At 34.5% G+C, this 7,052-nt stretch overlaps 1 long non-coding RNA gene across 1 annotated transcript; it reads left to right on the top strand.

Moving 5' to 3' along the window:
- The first annotated feature begins 411 nt into the window (after positions 1-411).
- LOC107925538 (uncharacterized) lies at positions 412-1,666 on the top strand. The gene is made up of 2 exons (XR_001692023.2): positions 412-1,059; positions 1,358-1,666. It is a non-coding gene; the product is annotated as an uncharacterized lncRNA (long non-coding RNA).
- Positions 1,667-7,052: the final 5,386 nt, after the last annotated feature.

Here is a 7,052-nt window from a genome sequence, read left to right as displayed (position 1 = left end):
CATAAATAAATTTAAAAGAAAAATATATATATATACATAAATAGATTTAAAAGAAAAAATTTATATAAAATAATATGAAATCAATAATGTATACTTAGAGTAAAAATAATTGAGTAAAGTATGTATAATAACATTAAATTAAATATCGTGTAAATCTTTAAACATAGAAAAATATAAAAGAATAATTTTAAAATAGACAAATTAGAAAGTAAAACAAATTTTAAAAAATATACACATGAAAATATGCAAATAATAAACTAAACTAATGCAAAAATCAATGAAATAGCACATTAACATAAAAAAATGAGTGATAAATGAATTAAAAAGAGTAAAAGAATTACATAAACTAAAAAAACTCAATTGAAACAAAAACGAAATCCAGAGATTAATTTTTAAACAAATCAAATTATTAAAACAGAGTCAATGACTTGAATTAAATGAGCACAAACAAATAGGGACTACAAATGAAAATGTCCTGAGTCCCAAAACGCGGTGCTTAGGGGTGGACAAAATCGAAACAGTGCCCAAATTCTGGGGAAAAATTAAAAAAACAAATAAATCTGAAGCAGGCCTAATCAAACGCTAGTGCGTAGCGAAAGGACCAATCGCGGAAAACGCCCTTTACCGCAGAAAACACGCGGGTCCTGAGGGCACCGGATCTAGTAATCGGGTCTGCCCGTACCGCATCAAAACGTCGTTGTTCGTCTAGGGGAATTTGAACCAAAACGCTGCCGTTTTGATTAATCATTTAAAATCAAATTTTTGCATCCAAAAATTCATTTTGCTGCTGTTTCAAAAGAAAAACCTAAAGGATTTTTTCTTTTAAATCCCTCCCCTATTCGGCCGGCGCCGACTCCGTCGGATATCCAACGCACCACGGCCGTAGATGGTGGCCCGAACCCCACAAATGGGGGTGTTTAGCTCCCTTTCGAAAAGGGAAATGAAGGCTTAGCCTTCTTGACTCGAAAGAACAAAAGAGGAAAGCGCTCGACCCTCCCGAGATCCGATTACGATGAACGGAGTAGAACCCTCCGACGGCGCGAGCACGATGCGACTTCGGTGAGCCTCTTCCTCTCTCTATTATATTTTAGTATTTGTATCGTGGATTCAAATGAAAATAAAAAAAACAGAATAGAAACGGCGATAATAGATCACCTCTGAAGTGTATTCTTTTGGTTGTTCTCTGTTGATTTTTCTTCCCCTTTACAGTGTTTACAATCAGCCTTAAATAGTCGAAACAAAAGCAAAGAAGAAAAAGGAAAAACGAAGTTACAATATTTTTTTTTTATTTTCTGTTATTTCTTTGTTGCTGTGCATTTGCTGTATTCCGTTGTGGTTATTAGTTTTCTTCTCACAGGTTCAATGGCCGTACGGAGGTTGCAGACGTGGGCATGACGAGGCTGTGCGGCTGAAGCTCTTAGTGTTTAGGGTTTACTGGCAATCAGTTTTGGGTTTGGGCCACTTGGGCTTGTATTTGGGTTATATGGAACTGTTTATTGGACTTTAATATTTGTTTTTTGTTTTGTTTTGGATTGTTTTTGGTTGTTGGGCCCGGGCAAATTGGGCCTCTTACAAAGGCTTTTAACGTTTATAAATACAGCAAAACGTTTTCCATGACTTTTGCTTGGACTTGTAAATTTAGAAAATAAAAAGTAATATTTTTTTATTCCATATGTATCATGATTATCCAATTATTTGATTAACTCAGATGCCATAATTAACACAAATTCAATAATAAATACCTTAATGTCAAAATCAAATTATATAACTATCACATTTCATATATATAATAAATATTTTCACTTTACATGTATTTAAGAAACTCATGAACACTACGTTATGCTCATGTTAAAATACGAAAACATGAACACTATGTATGTCTTTGGTTGGTAAGTGCGATATGTTAGTGTGTAAGTATACACAATCGTTATTAAGTAATAAGTGAGTAAAAAAAGTATCGTCTCTATAGGGACTGTATCTATTAATCAACAATTGTAAAATTAATAATTTACAAGTTGGTTAAGAAATAAATTATTTGGAAATGATGGATGTCCTAATTAAATTAACAACTAATATACAAATGAGATAAAATAAAATAAAATGCAATGAATGTCTAGCAACAATTCACAAGATTTAACAACAATAATATGAATAAGTTAGAATAATTACAACTCTTGGTTTAATTTATTCACAATCATGCTTTAACAAATATTCCGGAAAATTTTCATGGCAACTCGATTATTTATTAACTTGGAATCTAAAATCATATGCTCTTTTGAGATATTATATTTATCACTTGGAAAAATGTGCATATTTCTATGTCAATATTTAATTAAGGATTCCTTAAATTTTATGTGAAGTAACAGGGATGGGTCTGTTTGAAATAATTTAATCACATAAATATAAAGTTATGCAAGGTAATTATGTTATTTTGGAATTATTATGAACTTTTAATTTATTCTTCTTTGGACATAAATTAAGCATATTCTTCCAAATATTGTATCCATTAATCATCATCGATTCAAATTAAGCAATTAATTCTAATGTAGTCAAACATATTTTAATATGTGAACAACATAAATGATTTTATTTAGAAGAATAAAATAATTGAGGCAAAAAACATAAACATGATTTGAACAAATTGAATCACGAAATTGCAATCATCCTACCTGAAAAAATTTAAGTCATTACCATTAATGAAAAAGTAATTAAATAATTTGCAAACATGTTTATAAACTAATAACAATTTAAAGAGAAAGGAAAAAGAAACTCTAAGATGAATTCGGTGATCTCCTGAGAACTATCCGTGGTGGCTTCCTCCAATTTTCATCATTGCTCCAATGCAAATTACACTTCAAGATGGCCGACAAAGAGAGCTTTTCTCCCAAGAACTACTTACTAGGGGAACTCTCAAAGAGAGAATGAGAAAAATGAAGGGAAATGGAAGCCTTTAGGTGTGAAAGAGAAATGAGAGTGAGGTGAATGGGTTGAATGAGTGAATGATAAGTTAAGTAAACGAGAGTGGTGTTTATACATGAGGGAAGGCTTGAGAGTTTGCTAAAAATAACATGAACATCCATTGGAAATCTCTCAGGCCGGCCATATTTCATGGAAAGATGGGTTGATTATGTCATGATTCTAGCTTGATTTTTGCTTGATTTAAGGCATGGGTTGGACAACATCTATGGGATTTGGTTGGAGTTGATTTGTGATTTTTTTACACATGTAAGGACCCCTAATTAGTTGTTCCAAAGTTGTTTGGGTTGTTCTACCAAGTCATTGTTGAATTTGAGTTTCTTTCCCCCTTAATGGACGGCTTGGGCTTCAATGTGAAAAGCAGACTTATTCTTTTCAACAGCTCATTTCCAAGCTGGGTTAGAATGAATTCTTTGAGTCCAATGTCTTAACTTTGTCATCCCATGCTAATTGATACTCAACTCATTTGCATGTGTCATCCATACTGGCCTCAAACATCAAATAAATCAGTATACCAAGCTGCAATAATTTTAGAACAAATTATGAAATTTTCAAAATGCAATAATATAAAGTAAAATTATGTGAAATTAACATCTAATTACTCCAAAATTATAATCTTACTTTAGTTTTGCCAAGATTCTCAATATGTACTAAAAATATATAATTAGCTATTAAAATGCTCGGAATTTACATATATTCTAAGTAAAAAGGTTCTTTAAAAATATATAATTTAGAGTTATCATTTATACGGGTTCAAAGTGTACATTTTTGTTGTTGTTTAAAGATAGGAAAACTATGATCGAGATGCAGACATGAAAACAGATAAAACACCTCCACACAGATAATGGCTTGGAATCCTGTTTTGATGAGTTTAATAAATTGTGTAAATCAGAAAGAATCGTGAGACACTTGACAGTTCGTCATACTCCATAGCAAAATAGAACAATCATGGAAAAGGTTCGATGTATGTTGTCGAATGCTTGTTTACCGAAGTCGTTTTGGGTTGAAGCGGTCTCTACTGTATTTTTTTTATTAATCGGTCTCCGTCCATTTCCATTGAGAAAAAGACTCCACAAGAGGTATGGTCCGGTAATCTTGTTAATTATTCTAATTTGAAATTTTTGGGTGTCCCGCATATGCTTATGTTGATAATGGGAAATTGGAACTTAGATTCATCAAATGTGTTTTTCTTGGTTATAAGGCTGGTGTTAAAGGATATAAGTTATAGTGTCCTAAAAATAGAAAAGTTGTGATTAGCAGAGATGTTATTTTTGATGAAACTACTATGCTGCCTAACTTATATCTTAAAGACTCTTCCAATAAAAACCAGCAAAATCCAAGCACACATGTGAAACAAGTGAAGCTACAGATAGATCCAGAATCTACAACAGAGTCCACTCTTCATATTAGTACAGAAACTCAGACCAGAGTTGCTTCTTCACCACAATATTCTATTGCCAAAAATAGATCTAGAAGAGAAATTAAACCTCCAAAGAGGTATGCCGAGGCTAATCTAGTTGCTTATTCTTTAAAAGTGACTGAAGATATAATGATTAAGTCACTTCCTATTGTCGAAACCATTTTTTCGTTTTGAAAATGGGTCGACATTTTATTTTAAAAATGGAAACGAAAAAATAGAAGTCGATAGCTTGGCGACTTCATTGGGGAAACGAGAGAGCCAAGCCATAAATTGATTAATTTATGTCTTTTCATTGAAAATTAAAAATTCGATTTAAAATACAATCCTTTCATTGCATTCCATCTGTTATCTTCGTTATCTTGGTCATGATACTTGCTTTGTTGGTTCGAGTCTTTAAATATTTTTGCATATTGCATTGCATGACCGCTCGGTCTTACCCATAAGTGGGAGTGAGAAACTAGTCCTTCGTAAGGTTTTCACCTCCGTATAGGATGGTAGATCACTTCCGGGATACATCCGTACATATTTCTTCATGAGATTTTCATCTTCGTATAGCTATAGGGAAATGTATTCCCTTGAATCAAACTCGGTCTATATGAGCCTATATAGGTGAAGATCGAGAAACCGAACCACATGTAGTGACCTATAGGAGCTCACCTTAGGTAGAGCCACACCAAACCATTAATGGTCGTCCGAATAGGCGTTCTGCTTATTATTTATTGCTTGCTTTAATTTCATATGAATTGTACTGACTTATGTTGTTTTACTTGTGGTTGCATGACATTTCATCATAAAAAAGGTGTCGGTTCGAGTTCGATTACTAAATAGAGAGCTTGTCATGGAGAATAGATTTCTTGATAAAGTAGAGGATAATGCGGCTGTCCGTATATAGTTGGGGAAAATGCAATAGGAAAAGGGAGATAACTTGATAGCGGGGTATACGTTAGAGTTATGAGACTTCACTCGTATCAGCGTGACATAGAATGATCTTTAGGAATTGAAGGAAATGTGGGCCCAATGGTGTGATGAAGTCAAACAGCTATTTTACGACAATTACGGTAATTTGCCCTACTTACTCGACATCAAAATAGACAAGCATCTATTTCGAGCCTTGGCCCAACTCTAGAATTCGACCTATAGTTGTTTCACCTTCGGGAGTGTAGATTTGGTACCCATAGTGGAAGAATATACCGTCCTAATTCGTTGTCCAAGGGTTCAGGTTGACAAGGCCTATTCTAGAGTCACTAATGTTCCGACCTTCGTGAAGAAATTGATGAATATCACCGAAATGAGCGAGCAGTGGATTACGACTAGAATCAAACAGAAAGGAGAAAGCAAATGTATTCCCTGAAAAGTTTGCGAGATCTGATTTTGGCACACTTAGACATGAAGAAGAGAGTGCATGTTTTGGCTTTAAGTATCTATGGGTTAGCAGTTTTCCCTAAGGCGCTGGGGTATATAGACGAGATAGTTTCCTATTTGACCGACTAGATAAAAGAGTTACACCAATTCCCACGATTTTAGCCAAAATATTCAGGTCCTTAAATGCATGCTGGAGAGATGGTGAGGATCGATTCATAGGATGTGCACAACTGCTACTAGCCTAGTTCCATAGTCATTTCTGGAAGGTAGACAAGGTGTCATATTACCTCGGATAACTATAAAAAGAATCAACGATAATATTCCCGAGCCAAATCAATAGAGCGTACAGCCGATGGAAGAATATCTACAAGTGGTCCCCTCTGAGTTAGAAATCATAAAGCAGGACTTTGAGAGAAGGAATTCAGAGCTCAGAAATATGATAGAGCAACTAGGAGAGGAAAAGATGCATCTGAGGCTAGATGTCGATGTTCAGAAATTGGAGACTGAGAAATGGAGAAAAGGAAAGAATAAAGCTGAGGAAGATTTGGATAGCCTGAAAATGGATTACAAGAAGTTGAGCCTATCGATGAGAACCATGGGTTTTTAACGTCTGAACAATGGTGACACGAGATCTAAGAAGAGAAGTCCAAAGTTTATCGGTGGGAGAGAAAATATCAAGACGCCTAGGGTCGAAAAGAAGCCTTAGAAAAGAGTCAGTCGGAAGCCCAAAACGAGAAGATCAGGTTAAAGGCCAAAATAGCCGAACTAGAAAAATCGCTCCATCAGCATTGTAGGCGTAACTCTGCAATGGAGCTAAAGGCGAGCTTGGATGAGATTAAAAAGCTGAAAAAAAAAGGTCAAAGCAAGTAATGACCGGTGTAATGAGCAACTCCATCGATCTCAAGGTCAAATTAGGGATAGATACTACATTATGGGTAAGGCTGTGGCCCGAATTCGAGAGGTGGCCGACCATCTACAAACTTTAGCAATTCAAGCAGATGTATTGAGTGTAAAATATGAATTAGAATCAGACCGAGGCCGAGAATTGGCTTGGTTGCTTAGGAAAGTTAAAACTTTGAGCATTAAGGCTAGGCCGTATCTGTAATCCATTTCTATGTAAAGAATTTTTTTCTAGTAAAGTTGTTCTAAATGGAATTGAATCAGAGTCGACACCTTTTTCTTGCATTCATGCATTTGCATTTCATCGCATCATATACATTAATTTTCACAAAAAGACCCTAATTAAAAAAAGTCATTTTAGTAATCTGGAAACAGACAAAAATCTACCAAGTAT

This window comes from Gossypium hirsutum, chromosome A01 (genome assembly GCF_007990345.1).
Source record: "Gossypium hirsutum isolate 1008001.06 chromosome A01, Gossypium_hirsutum_v2.1, whole genome shotgun sequence".
In the NCBI taxonomy this organism is placed as follows: Eukaryota; Viridiplantae; Streptophyta; class Magnoliopsida; order Malvales; family Malvaceae; genus Gossypium; species Gossypium hirsutum.
The sequence above is the reverse complement of the archived record's forward strand: the minus strand, read 5'-3'. Positions and strand labels throughout refer to the sequence as shown.